The sequence below is a fragment of the Numida meleagris genome, chromosome 3 (assembly GCF_002078875.1).
Source record: "Numida meleagris isolate 19003 breed g44 Domestic line chromosome 3, NumMel1.0, whole genome shotgun sequence".
Taxonomy (NCBI): domain Eukaryota; kingdom Metazoa; phylum Chordata; class Aves; order Galliformes; family Numididae; genus Numida; species Numida meleagris.
The window spans coordinates 107954786-107969653 of NC_034411.1; the positions used below are offsets into that span (position 1 = coordinate 107954786).

Genomic DNA, 14868 nt, shown 5'->3' on the forward strand with positions numbered 1-14868 from the left:
TGTTATTAAAATGAACTGTTTATATTATCTCAGTTGAGTCAATACATTATAATGTATTAAAATGGAAAGGTACAAAATTGAAATAAATACTTTCTGATTCATGTATAAATCTTTTGTCAAGATGACATTTTGTTTTTTGTGTTTTTTTTTTTTCATCAGTACATGTTTCAATAAAACATTTAAAATGACATTTAAAGTATCATTTAAAATATGGTTCATGGAAGAAAAGGTTGAAATCAAACAACTTTTGGCTTGTTTTGGCATGAGATCTTGACACAATCTGGGTTCCCCAAAACCACGTAAATGGTGGTAAAATATAAATGCTCAAACTTATTTAAAAAAATAAACAGGCTTTACAAAACCCTCTGATCCTTGACTTAGCCACTTTTCTGTATAGTCTGCACTTACGATATATACATTCATTATTGTCCAAGGGAAGACAGCCACTGACTTTCATTTAAAGAGCTTGGTGGAGAGGCCTAACAAACATTATGCAGCTGACTACAATTAACACGGTTTAAAAAATTCCTGACAGTGCAAAAAACAGCTCGGAAACCAAAGTGTACAAATGGGACGGGGAAGAGGCAAGTGCATGAGTCCAGATCTGAAGCAAAGCATTTGGGGCGTGTTGGCCAGCTCTACCAAAGGACATTTGCGGGTATAATCCACCTCATCAGCTACCCCAGCAAAGGTCCACACCTAACACAGAGCTCCTGGACCTGTTTGCTGGCACAACTCATTATTTCAGGCTCCCCTTTGTATCCTAGGGGTTTTTGTAGAGGAAAGTCGCATCTTGGCACTCGGGGGCCTTCTGCAGAGACGCCGTTGTCATTTGTGGTGAATGCAAGAGCTGCACAGAGCAAAACGCCGCGGTGCGAGCCTGGCCTGGGAGAAGGGGATGATGTCTCAATGTGAAATTGCAGAGCAGAAAGGGAGGAGGGGATGTGAGTGTGGGCTCGGGACCTCTGAGAAGAGGCCATGGGGAATTCACTCCCGGGCAGCGGATTTTATCAGGATCATGGAGCAGGTTTGTTTGTGTGCTTTAGTTTCAACAGTGTGCTTATTTCTTCTTGTTGCCATAGCCGTGGGCTGTTATGGTCCCTCTAACCTCTCCCGTGTGCTTATCATCCTGGGGCAATAGACAGGCTGCCATGTGGGGCAGGACGTGGGAGCATGGATGATGGTGGCTTTTCCCAAAGCTCAGTATTCCAGGAACAACTCAAGTTTCACCAAAAAGGGGAAAAAAAACACAGTTACATGAAAAATTAAATGAACAAGAACCTTCCTGCCAATCTCTAGATAAAACTCAGTGCCTGGAGCAGCTCCCGTGGGTGTACTGCTGCCAACAAGTCAAACTGCTCAGACGGAAGAGTGGCTTCTCTTTGTTTGGTGGTTTGCAAGGCTGTAGAAGACTCTACCACCTCAGAAAGGAAGAACAGCCTCACATTGGCTCAATGGAAGGGCAGGTGGGATCCAAGACAGTGCCAGCTTTCCTTGATGCTCTGTAGGCTCTATGGGACCAAGTTGTATTGAGTTTCTGGTCATTCCCATCTAAGTGGAATGACTTGTGATGCTCCAAACAGCGCTGCAGGCACAGGGCTCCTGTAGTGAAGCCAATCTCACTTCCAAGAGGGAAAAGGTTGTAGAGTTTGTGCCATGTAGGATAGAGGGTCAAGGGGATGTGATTTGTTTTGAAAACTTGTTTTCCCCCTCCTCAAAAAGTCAGCATCTCACAGTTAAAACATCTTAGAAAATGCAAGTTTCAGGATGTTTCCTCTTGAAAAATACCACGGCCATGGGGAAATGAAGGATATGACTCGAGGCTCTTTGAGGTTTTAACACCTTCATTCAGGCTTTTTCACTTAGCATTCCAAAATGCAGGATAATCAATTAAAAAAAAAAAAGTAGGATACAATCTGCTTTCAATCAGCATAGCCATCATTTTGCCTATTTTTGTTTTCTGTTTGCTGATAGCCTTGATGTTTCCATGTCATTTGGAAAAAGCAAACTCATAAAAATTCTTAGGGGATGGACCCACTCTTTCCTATTCAGCTCCATCAGTGCAGAAAACATGATTCACTTCAGCTAAAGCTTTCCCTGTCTGTATTACAGAGTTGACAGCACGGTTTCCAAAGGCAAAGGCAGCAGAAGTTCTCTGAGTGCTGCTTTCCAGTAAGGGGGACCCTCTCCAAGCTGCTCCTGTATCCCTGTGGATGAAAGAAGGCAAACCATCCTGCTGCTCTCCCTTAACCAGATGCATGTGGTGCACAAGAATGATTGCTGTGGGCTTCTTTTCCTTCTCTGGGAGGATCATGTGCACATTTATTTTTATTTTACCATTTTGCAGCCCAATCCCATCTTCTGTCAGCATCCAAAAGGCTGTCTCAATGAGTTCTTTCTTGAAGGAAGCAGCAGAAATTCCCGTACTTGGGCAGAATGGTTTTCATTCTGTTTGCCATTCATGCTGTTTAAGACAAAGCTGGATGGAACAGCATCTGCTGACTATGGGGTAGGGTAGGAAGGTGACATTTTTCTCCCTTCCTCTGCCAGTTGCTGGGATTAATGTCATGAATCATTCACGCTAGAGCCTGAATCCTCTGACTGAAGTATGTATGGTCAAGCAGAGTTATCTCTGTGCATCAAGGTGCTAAACACCTAGCAGAGCAAAGGAATTATTTAAAAAGGAGTTTTCTCTGCACACCCTTACAAATATCAACTGGCAAACATTTCCCTGGGCATTGCCATGGTGCTGTAGGACAGCCTGAACTGTGTCACCAAAAGTGCTGGCAATCTAACATACAGCCCAAACATGCACTTGCACGACTTTCAGTGTCTCCAGTGAAATTCTACAGTCCAGAAAGAGTTTTCAGTGGTGAAGAGATTAATTACAGGGTTGTTGGAAGGTTGGGACAGCAGGGCAATAATGTGATTTTCAGCCAAGGGAGGAAGAAGAGGTACAAGAGCAGAACTTCCCTTATCATGCTGATCTCCTCCATGTGCCATGTCCAGCTTTGCCTTTGTGGAGCTTCTGTGAATGGCCCAAACCTTGGCAACAGATAAAAGCAAGGAATAAAACTTGTGTCATGTTACTCCTGCCAGCACTGATGGTTTAAGAAAATATTTGGTCACGGAATGCCAATGAAATAGTGCATGAACGGGATCATTTCTCCTCCACCTTCCAGACAAGGATCTCAAGAACAGAGCCTCACAACACCCCTGTGAGGTAGATATTATTATACCTGGGTGGGTAAATTGAGGCACACATAGAAGAAGTAGAGAGCAAGCGAAAGGAAAAGCTAAGATGAGGATCCTGGGATCCTCAACACCAGTCTCTTGCTCTGAGTAGCATTTCCTCTGTGAGAAAGAAGACACGTCTGCTGGAAGGTGAGAAACAATGACCGATGAGCTCGTGAGACAGCAGAAAGAATGAACACCCATTTTCCTAGTTTAAGTTTGGCTTGTTAAAGGTCAAAGGAGGACACTGAGCATGAGAGCAAGGAAAGAGATAATCCAGAAGAGGTCAGAAATGTCAGAAACCAAGTCAAAGAACATGAACAAAAGCACAACAGAAAGAGCTCCAAAGGGGTATCCGTGGGCCGCTCCTCAAATCAACATGGAAACTCTGATGGAAAGACCAATGGGATTCGCTTTTGCAGATCCAATGGTTTCCAGTGAGGCTACTCCTTAGGTCACAAGAAAGAAGGAAAGGAGAAGGAGAGTAAGAGAGAAAAAAACAGAGAGAGATGGGAGAGAGAGGAAGGGAAAGGGGCAGAGAAAAAGAGGAGATGGGGAGAAAGAAGGAAGAAAATAAAAATAAAAGGAAGAGAGAAAGAAAAAGGAAAAAGACACACTTAAAGCCATCCAGTTTTCCCCTTTTGCAACCCTACCTTGCTTGTGAAGAGGCAAAAGGGGCATTTTCCCTTCCAAAATTCTGCAAAGTGTCCCTAGGCAGAGAGAATACAGGGCAGACTGTCTGATGCAGAAGGTTTTGGGAGATAGCACCTGGCACAAGGTTTGCTACAATAAGTTGGTTATTCTTTATTGCGTTGGAAATTAAACAGTCTTGTAAAGTCCTGCATAAAACCATAGCTCTGGCCTGCAAAGTCTCAGCCTCACCTGGGCTTTGCAGAATAATTTCAGGGCATAAGGTTTGGGTTTTGCTTTATTATTATATTTTTTTTTAACTTTACATGGTTTCAAGGATGGAAATTAAAGCTATTTATGTGCCTCGTTCTTCTTAGAGAAGGGAAGGGGAAAGTCTGTCTGTACAGAGATGTTTCTAATGGATTGCTGATGAGGCTAGAGAATGAGCAAAGCACTGTACTCAGCTTGTAAACCACTGCAATGCTTTTGAAGAGAGCTTTTGTCTAACCCCAGAACATGCTCCCATCAAGCAGAGCAAGGCTTGGTGGCACCGAGGAGATGCAGATCTCTCTGGCAGCTGGTGGAGAGCTGTGCCATGCCCTTGGCTGGTGTGTGGCAGAATGGCTCCAGTTATCTCAGTAGGACTCTGATAATTTACACCAGCTGTATGGCTAATTGCTCAGATTAAAACATTTGAATGCCAGCCTTGAGAAAGGGGGGAGAAATTGACCATTAGAGGCTGTCTGTGGAATGCTGCTCAAAAAGCTAGCTTCCCCCAGTGCACGTGGAGCCAAGCAGAGGCAAACAGAGGTGAGGTGAGGTTACATCACATGAGCATTCTTCCAAAAGACATGAGCAGACTTCCAACGACTAAGGTCTTTCCTTAGAGGGAACAGACCCTTTTTCCATTGACACTGAAGACAGAGAAGGTCAGATCTGTAGAAGCAAAATCCTAATGACCAGAAAAGGCTACTTCAAGGAACTGACTACTGACGTCCTTTATCAGAGGATGCTCCACATACACCCTTGGAGGATCTGAAGTAACAGGTCTTGCAGCCTTAGAAAGCAAAACTTGATTTCAGCAGAAACTTTTCTATGTAAAGACATAGGACACCAGACTGATTGGATCCTTGAAGAGAAAAAATCCATTGAGCACCATGCCGTGAAACATCCACCAGGTGATTTCCTCCTCGCCAGAGAACCACACTTGGGCACTGGTTTCCTGCAAAAACCCTGGGTATGGGGAAAAGTAAGAAGAGAAGCAGATTGCTTCTGCTTGATGAGCTGGGGAGATGCCCACCACAAGCAGCTTTACACAGATGCAGCTGATCCTGCAACAAATCTCCAGATCTGTTGCCAGTGTTGAGGCCACATCCATCATGCTCTATGATGTGGCTGCAGGACAGGGCATGGAACTGCACACCAGGTGAGGATTCCTGCCAGTGCCTAAGTTGGGCTGGTTGTTTATTTCCAGATGAAAACCAGTTAGACCATCAAGCAGCAAAATCAGAGTACAACCATGGTTTAAAAGAAGCGGTGGAGATCAGAGAAGATCGAGAAGAAATTATTCATCCCGTAGCTTTGCGTAAAGGAGGAAAGAGGAGGCTGGAGTTGTCCTGTTTCTGGAGCAGAGAGGCAGATTCTTGTTCCCTATTCTCCTGTGCAAAAGGACTATTTAATAAGGTTTTAGGAAAGAAAAGGCTGGGGAAAGCAAACTGCAGATTTTTAAGTAACCTGGACATCTCACTGCCCAGCCCTGGGAGGATGGACAAAAAGAGAGGAACTGCTCAGAAAGGGAAAAAGCAATGAGTCCAATTGCTCTTGATGTGCACTTCGCTAGGTTCCCCCAAGGTGCAACCCACACTTCTTGCACCAGACGGTCACATTCTGATGATGCCACGAGCAGGCAGACACGGAGCGAGGTCACCCCAGAGGTGGCTGTGATAACAGTGCTCTGCCACGGACAGGCAGCACGAGTCACATCGTGTCCTGATGGAAAAGCCCTTTGAGATTCTCGGGGTTGAAGAGCACTAAGAAAATTGGTAGCTCTATATATCTAGCTCTGCGTTACCTTGGGGAAAGGCCACTGGAGGTTTGTCAGGTATTAGAAACACAAACATCTCCGCGTTGACCTGAGCAGGGAGGTCAGTCCCAGGAGCTGTTCATGGGCTCTGCAGCTTTGATGGTGTCGGTGGTGTCACTTGTAAATGTTCCCTTTCTGGCAGTTCAGCAGAAGCAAAGCCTAGAGCAAAACAGCGAGAAGCCTGGTGAAAAGGAACCACGTCCTTTGCCTGTATGCTTCCCACACCTGCAGGGCTGGGCTCCAAACGAGCTCCTCTGGAACACGGTGGGTTTGTGCTTCTAGAAGTAGGGAGCTTATTGCTGAACAGCTTCGTTATGTTCCTCATGGGCTCATCGTCCCCACTTCACCGCGGTTGTTTCAGCGATGCTGCTAAAAAGCCATAATCATCCAATGGAGAGCTGGGAGAAACCCCAGGGACGCCTGCTGTGATCCTGATAAAACACGTGCTGCCGAGAGGAAAAACCCAACTTTCACTCGCCATGGAGGGACCAAATCCTGCCCTTGTACCCCACCATTATCCGGGACCACCGGGCCTGACGTTGATGTCCTGGTGTGGGACAGGAGCCAGCCCCTCAGCTCAGCCTTGTCCCAGGGTCTGGCAGCCCGGCCGTGAGCATCTCCCCACTGGCAAGAGAGATCCCAGTGGAAAGTCAAACCTGGACTTCACAGCAAATTAAATGGAATGCAACTGAATCACAACCGTGATGCAAAACATCATTTTGCCGGACGAAACGCAGTTTCCACAACCTGGTTTTAAGGAACAGTATTACATATAGATAGATACACTATGCTAGATCTTGAGAAAAAAATAAATAAATATGCTAAATAAACTAAGACATACAGTATAGGGGATATTCTGATCAACAAACCAATCACCATTAGAATCAAAAAGTAAACCAGCCTTTCACTTAGGACCCTAACAACATTTCTCAATGCACTAAGTACATTTTAAACCATGCAAGTTTACACAAACATCTTAACTAGGTTTTTTTTTTTTTTTTTACTTTTTAAAACACCAACATTATGCATTTCTTTGTTAATTATATTGGTTAAAGTTGCAGCCGTTCGCTGCCAAATATCAGATACATCATATACATATTTTTATACAGAATCTGGACAACACAACATTACACAGCCTAAAGAGAGAAAAAAAGATTATTTGTTCCTTTGTTTGTTTGTTTTTTTTTCTTTTGTAAAAAATATGAAGTGATGATAGGAAGGAGGGAGAAGGTGTGGGAAATCTACCAAATTAAAGGATTATATCAAAATAATTCCCAAATCACAGTACAACAAGGAAAATAAACGGTTCAAACTCAGCTCCACATTTAAGGTTCTCTTAGCTAGGAAACAAGACTTCACACACAGAATGTATCAGTATTTAAAAATAGAAAGGATTGCAACACCATGCTGTCTGATTCCAAATACAGCTTACTAAAAAAAAAATAAAAAAAAATTAAAATAATAATAATAAATCAACAAACGCAGCGATTGCAAAGTTATCTCGTTGGTTGGGATTTCCTACCTACTCGCAACGCATTGCTGTGTGATGGAGCTGGGCAGCCAAGGCAACCAGAGCAACGCCGGCATAAAGGAGCGGCTCGGATGTCGCTCCCTGGTTCTGTTGGTCGAACACTCGGAGCAGCTGGAACTGCTGAGGGGATCTGACACCAGCAGAAGGGCTTGGGCTCTTGGCTTTCCCTCCTGCTCGGCTTGTTTGGGTGCATCTTTCTGACAAGAGCTTGGGGTGACCTACGCGGTTCCCATGGCCATACCCTGCCCGTCCACATCCTGTAGCAATGCGCGTGTTTTGTGAGACAGAAAGGAAACAGAACCCGGGAACGAACCGTGGAGGATGCTGTAGTTGACATGGTAAGTATACAAAAATGCTAAAATTTCAGAGATAATCAAAAGATACAAAATCATTCTGACAAGTTGTTTTTTTTTTTTTTGTAGGTTTTTTTTTTTTTTGATTGTTTGTTTTTAATAGCAACCATTACAGTGCAAGGTTTTAAAAGTTATTATTACAGTAAAAGGTGTGTATCTGGTTTTACAGTAACTGAATCACTGATTTTTGTTATGTATAGTAGGTCCCTGATGTAAAGTGTATGCACCAGTTTGAGAGAAAACCCCGCACAATAACGGCTCTTTAGCTTTAAATACATCATCATTATTATTATTTTTTTTAAACAGATACAAAAGAACACATCAATTTCACAATTTCACAAGCACGTACTTTTGCCTTAATAAAAGCATGAAACGTTTGTCGAAATCCCGACAAGTCAAACATAAAAACCGTTTGATGAGGGACATGACTGTGTGTTTGAGTCACGGCATTCTGCGACCCCACTGAGCTCCACGGGGCTCGCAGGGGTTGGGCTCTCACCCCGCTGCCTCTGGCCAGGCAGACTGCTGTTCCACCTCCCACAGCTGGGATCTGAGGATGTGCATTTAAAAGTGACGTTAGGATCGATCTACGTTTTGTGTGGATGGGTTCCCTGCAGCAGGATCATCCGTGCCGGCCCCGTGATTCCAAGCCACAGATATACGTGGAAGGGGCTTTTCCCTTTGAGTAATTTTAAGGTGAGATGCAAATGACTGCGGCCCTGGCAATATCCCACTATGAGGGACTAGCTCAAGGAAGATGCTCCACTCCTACCCTTCCTACCACAAAGGATGCAACTCAGGACATCCCTGGGGCGAAACCAACACATTAATTCAGTGCCGATAACCCAGAATTACACCAGTGCAATGGACTGCCCTGTCTTCATGGGTTGGATGCATGCAACTGAGATCCCACAGATTCCACTCTGAAAGGAGAACAAACCATCCCAGCACTTGGAGAGGAACCATCGCTGTAGTGCACTGCCAATGTAAATCTTCCCTGTCCACGCACATTTGTTTCTGCCTGTACACATGCCCTAGACACACACATATGATGTAATGGATACAGCAGAAGACCCTACAGCTCCTTCATCCCTGTTGAAAAATACAGATAATTCTCCTGGCTTCCTCTCAAAACAAATCCCTGCTAACAAGTTTTCTTCCTCTGCAGTATTTAAGCAATGTTCTCTAATTTGTCTACACAAATACTGAAGGCTAAGCCCCTGGGGAAGCATTCAGTGGCTGGTGTGGACCACTGGCAGAGGTTACCAAGCCCCACCAGACATGGCAGGGCAGAGTGAAACAACATAATGCAAGGAGTCTGAAGATCAGAGACGGCCATCCTGCCACCTGGCTGCTGGTCAGATATTTACCATCCACAACCTGATGTTAAACTCTGCCCGTTTTGCAATCAACAGACAGAAACGGCCTCTTCTGAAGTGTGATTCTTCTTCCCGTCATGGAGGTGACCAAATGCGATGCCTCACAGTCTGACAGTGCTGTAGTAAAAGTATAGACTACAAGTTCAGGTGAAGAAGCTGCTTCCACTGATTTAAGATTAGGTGAGACAAGTCCCTCCATCCCCGACTATCAGGAGGGCGAGATGAAGTGTTGCCTATTAAACCAAACCAATCAAGCAAAAAAAGCCAACAAAACTCAGGGTGAAATCAGGACTAGATCAAAGTGCCAAGACGTTCTCTCAAGCAAATGGTCATTTCCATGTATCAGGAATGGTTAAAGTTGGAAGAATCATTTTAAAGGGTGAGCAGGAAGCACCGCTGAAATTCCACCGAATAGATGATAAGGTCTTACTATTTTCACTGCATGGATATTTGGCCAGCCAAAAGTTAAATGTGAATGGGGTTGCCAAGGATCCCTCCTTCCATCCTAAGACAGATATAAGATGGATCACTTCTCAGAAGTACCAGCCTTTTCCTGTGGACTGCAGTGGGGATATCTTGACAGCTACACTGCACTAGAGCATCCAGCCACTTACACTGCTTATCACAAAGAGGACCAGGTTCGACATCTAACCAACAACTACTGAAGCCAAAATCCACAAGAGATCACACACCTTCCTGAAAGATTATTCTCCTATTCCAAATCATTGTCCCTGCACTGTTTGCTGAACAAAGGTGTCCAGTGTTGCACACCAGCTTGGTTTATGCACACACCTGTGTTTGGCGTTGAAAGGAGAACAAGTGATTTACAAGAGAAAGAAATGGAACTGGAGGATGTTCTAGCCATAGCTCTGCAGTTGTTTTCAATTACAACTCTATATTTAATTCTACCTATGTTTAGCAGCGTTTAGCAGCTTTGGCATTTCTGACCCAAACAAGCTTTAAAATAGTAGAAGCATAACAGAAACAGTAAAAACTCGCTGATTTAATCAAGCACATTGATCCTAGTTTATAACCAACTAGACTTATCTCAACAAGAAAACATAGAAATCAGAAAATGGTCAGGAAGTTCTCAGGCTGCAGGTGAAATCGTAGCTCCAAGAAGAGGTGTCCAGTGACTTTGTAACCAACTAAAATGCAAGCTTTGAGCAGCATTTGAAGGATTTATTTAGTGCTTGATTCTGTGATTTCCATTTCACGTTGCCCTTACTCACAAATAGGATGAATTCCATCTCACTTCCAGTTAGATGTGAAGAAGTGGTGTGAGATACGTGGGTTGAATTCCTCTTCAAGCGTGCCTGTCTCCTTCTGCTGATGGTAGAGGAAGAAGATCTAAAGAGGTTAGGCAAGGCACTTCAATTTTTAGGGAGTGAAAGCTGAATAGGATTAATCCTTCCTTCAAGTTTTCTCCCTGCTCCTAATGGTGAGGTTAGTTATAGTATTGTCAGGTGGGAAAGGCTGCAGAATTACTCAGAGGGTACATTTTATATAAAAAGGAAAAAACACTCATATTTTGAAAATTACATCTGCAATCCTCAGCTAAACGAAGTTCCAGCCGGAGGCTAAAGAACATTACGAGCTCAGTAGGAGATAAAGCCAAATAATTTTTCAAAGGTCTTCCATCCCTGTGTCTCTTTCCTGGCACTTCAAACTATTCCTAACCCTTCTGAGGAGGTCATGCACATGTTGGTTACCTTCTTATTGAAAAGCTACTTTCTTCTTGAAAAGAGTCTGCCATTGCTGATGAAATCTACCAAGCACTGTGAGAGCCTGTATCGATCTGGCTCTTAGAAAAGTAAGAAACTTGATAAAATCCCTGGTCAGGAATAATGCCTATACAGGTGGAAGGTTTAAGGATGAGACATACTCCCACCACAGTGCTCCTTTGCTTGGGGGCTTTAATTAAATGAGGCATTTCTCTCAATGTGTGATCGATCATCAGAAAAAGCTGCCAAAGTATGAAGGCAAAGCATGTGCAAGGTGTGCTGCTCAGTCTTCACTCCAAGAGGCACTTATTTAGCCTTGATCATTATTCTAAAGCAAAAAGAAGTTTAAAAAATGAAAGGAAATTCTGCCAAAAAAAAAAAAAAAAAAAACACCCACAAAAAGCCTTGCAAAAAGAAACAGCAGTGCTCCTCCCAAATTCCAAGCAACAGCAAGACTGTGAATGGCAAGCCTAACCCAAAAAGGCTGAAAAGTCCATGGAGACTTTTTTTTATTGCTTGATCGGAAAGTATTCAAATACTTAAAAGCATGGGTTCCCAAAAGAAGTGGTCAAAATCTGATCAGGCTAATTGCTTAGAAGTAGACTACATAAAGCCTTGGGACACGAGACTATGATGCTCACTGAGAAGGAGAGGCTTCGTCATTCTAGGAAATGGTGAAGACCTCTGCCTCGTATGGTGATTTTGCCCCTTGGATGTCAATGTCTGAACTCCTCTGATGAATGATGGATAGAAGACAGCCAGCAGGAACTTTGCCCCATTCGTACAGAGAAGAATTTTCTTCACGATGAGTGAAAATGGCCTCCTATAACAACATTGCACTGCAAGAATCACCCTTGGCTCCTTTTGTAGTCAGTGGAAAGAAAAATGGTATTTCCAGAGACCAATACATCTTTTTTTAGCTGTCTCTGCTAGAAGTATTCTCCAAGAAACAAAAAGGAAATTGAGCAACACAAGCTTAAATTTGGAGAGTTAACTTTTTAGTTACCTTGGTCAGATAAAGTGAATCTTACCAGCTCTTAAAAATTTGTTAAGTTTTGGGTTTTCCAAAGTACAGACACATTTCAGTGTTGTCCTGTTCCACCTTGAGGTTACATGTCCATCTTGGAGTAACAGCTCTCTTCTTTGTTCCTTCATTTCATGCCAAAAAACTCAGTTTCTTTTCCAAAGCAGCTCTCAGAACAGTTCCTCTCACCTAAAAATACCTGGAAAACAGTCTACAAGGTTGGTCACCTGCATGCAGCCTTTGATTTTCATCTTAGGCAATGGTTTTGTGAAATGAATATATCTTGTTCATTGGGTCGTGCAAGGACACCGCCTGCTGAAGCAGCTCTCAGCATCCTGGTTCCAGCCAAGACATCCACAAAGACATCTGCAAGATCTGTGCTTTAAGGAACACAGGGAACGTCTCAGCCTTGGATATTTGATGTTATTCCACTAAAACCTCTTTTGAAGATGAGGACAAATGATCACAAAAGGATGTCAGTTTCATGTAGGAGAGGTGGGTACACTGAAAGATTTCCTCTTAAATTTTAAGGTAGCAGACATCACAATTCAAACCTTTGAACTGTTTTTATGTGTTGCAGTAAAAATCTGGAAGAAGTGCTGAAGAACCTCACGTTGCCCCACAGACAAGTTCATTTTCGTTCTTTAAAGCTGTTCTACCACGTGTCACAAACTTATTTAAACCATTCTATGATTCTGTGATTTAGATTCACAAGTATAATGAAGTCCAGATAGAAGATCAGGACTGAAAGTGACTTCTAGAGTTTCATCAGATGACACTTCTCCACTGAAACTCTGAATTGGGCAGAAGATGAAAACTAGATTGTCTGAAAGCTCTATTGTGCAAATAAGAGTGCAAAGTGATCCATTTTTCGCATTGTTTTCCTCCCAGAGCAGTCAGGACATTATAAAACAAACAGAAAGGACCGAGAATCACTTACGTGGAGGAGATCCTATTTCTAATGGAGACTCAGTGAAAACCTGTGAACTCCAGAGATTCCCACTGAAGCTTTGTGGGAGATTTTCTCAGTCCTTGCTAAAGAGAAAAGGGAAAAAATAAAATTACTGTGGGAGAATGACTGAATACCAACATCTTGCCTCATGTGCTCAAGGTACAGAAAGCTGAATAACTATTGTGGAGATGGAGAGACCAAACATACCTTAATAAAGAACAGCAAATAAGCTATGTGCTAACAGTTTGCATCATTGCTGCTAAGACAAATTACCAAAGAACTAAAATGGCCAGGTATTCTCATGGTACCCTCCACAGTGCCTATAAAACCAGCTTACCTGAGATCCTGCTGTGATAACACAGCCAGGACACAACTTCTGGCTGCTAAAGCTCACAGATTTGAAGAACGTACCTTCTCCTGCAACTCCTCAAGCAGCTAAATATATTGCAGGTGTAGTCCTTCAACATGAAAATAACTAGTCATTAAACCCTGCTTTTCAGATGACATCAAATGAGAACTGAGCAGAGTCTCTTCGAAGACACGGTCCTTTTTTAAAGGGAATCAAATGTATCTCAGAGCAAGCAGGATAGAAAAGGCAGTGCTACCAGATGGAAGGAACAGCAGAGCAGAAGAACAAAAGAAATGCCTTGGCCATAGTCTTCTTGTTTTCCTAATGCAAAGCAAACATACAGACAACTGCAGAGGGAGGACAACATGACCATCTTCAGGAGCTGTGGGAAAAGACTTAAAATAGTATTTCATTTTTCTCACCTATACTGGGAAAAAATGGATTTGGTGAGAACTTCGTAAGACACGGGAGGGTCCGTGAAATAATCCAGAAACAGCTTCATCACACAGCATAAAGAATTTTTGTTCCATGGCCCAATGTCCCACCAGGAAGGCTGTAACCACAGTGGGCTCTAAGCAACAGGTCCATAGGTGATTTCAGCTGAACAGTTTGATGAAGGGTAAGTCATAACTGAAGGGATGTGTCAGAGTACTAAAGTACATTAGCACTGCAGTGGGAATTGTACTAATGCCGTCCACATTCATCTGTATTTCTCACTGATGCCAACCTCTCTTTCCTGCACTGGTTGAAATTCTCCGTTTTGAAAACTGATGCTGTTTGGCTTAGCTTTTAATACCAGATTCATTTCAGCTGATCTTCATGCAAATCAGGCAATTCTGGTCCTGAGAAAAGAACTCTGCTGCTCCAGTATAGTGCTGGGGAGGTGTCTGCTGTTTGGACTACCTAGAACAGACTGGCAGTCTCCATTTGAAATGGGTCTGTCTTGTACGAAGGCTGGTTGTGTCATGGTATCAGAAGAGGCAAATGCATTTTTTTCCTCCAAAAAAAAAAAGTTTTCAATGTACAGGAAAAAAAGTAGTAATGCAAAAGCACCCAATGTGCTGAACAAAGGACCGAGTGGAGTGAACAAATACTAGTGATCCAAAGAGCTGGGCAGCCATTTGTTCCACTGAATCTGTGAACTCCTAACCCAAGCTGATGTGACAAAAACTTCCCCAGGGCTCACAGTGCAGAACAACTCCAACTTCACCTCTTCCCTGGGAGGATTAAGGGGAGAAGAGCCTCTGATCCACTGCTAGTCCTCAATCTGTGAAAGTCTCTCCAGAAACTGCAGAGGAAGGTGTCATGAAGAGATGAATTTCATAGGACCTTTGTAGATCTGAGGTTTCTCTGCCCTGGATTCCACCTTGTAGCATGGGTTTTAGCACATTTCTACATTCACCCACTCTGCCTGCACAGCTGTAACTCTTCGCACTGCTCTGAAAACCAAGCCCAGCAAAATGGTCCTAAAAAAAAGTATGTCCTGAAACTGCCAACTGCTTCAGCACAATAAAAGGGGGATCTTCAAGATGCTGATGTTCCACCTGTCTGTTAAGGGCAAGCTTTTAAGTCAAGACATACTACAGGCTAACAGAGATGTGTTCTCACT

General features: G+C 43.3%; 1 protein-coding gene across 1 annotated transcript in view; it reads right to left on the minus strand.

Moving 5' to 3' along the window:
- Positions 1-14868, minus strand: part of XKR6 (XK related 6) — a gene marked incomplete at its 5' end in the record, with an annotated part of 189336 nt that continues 174468 nt past the window's right edge. Inside the window, one exon of the mRNA XM_021392026.1 lies at positions 1-14868. This exon is cut by the window's right edge and continues 26740 nt beyond it.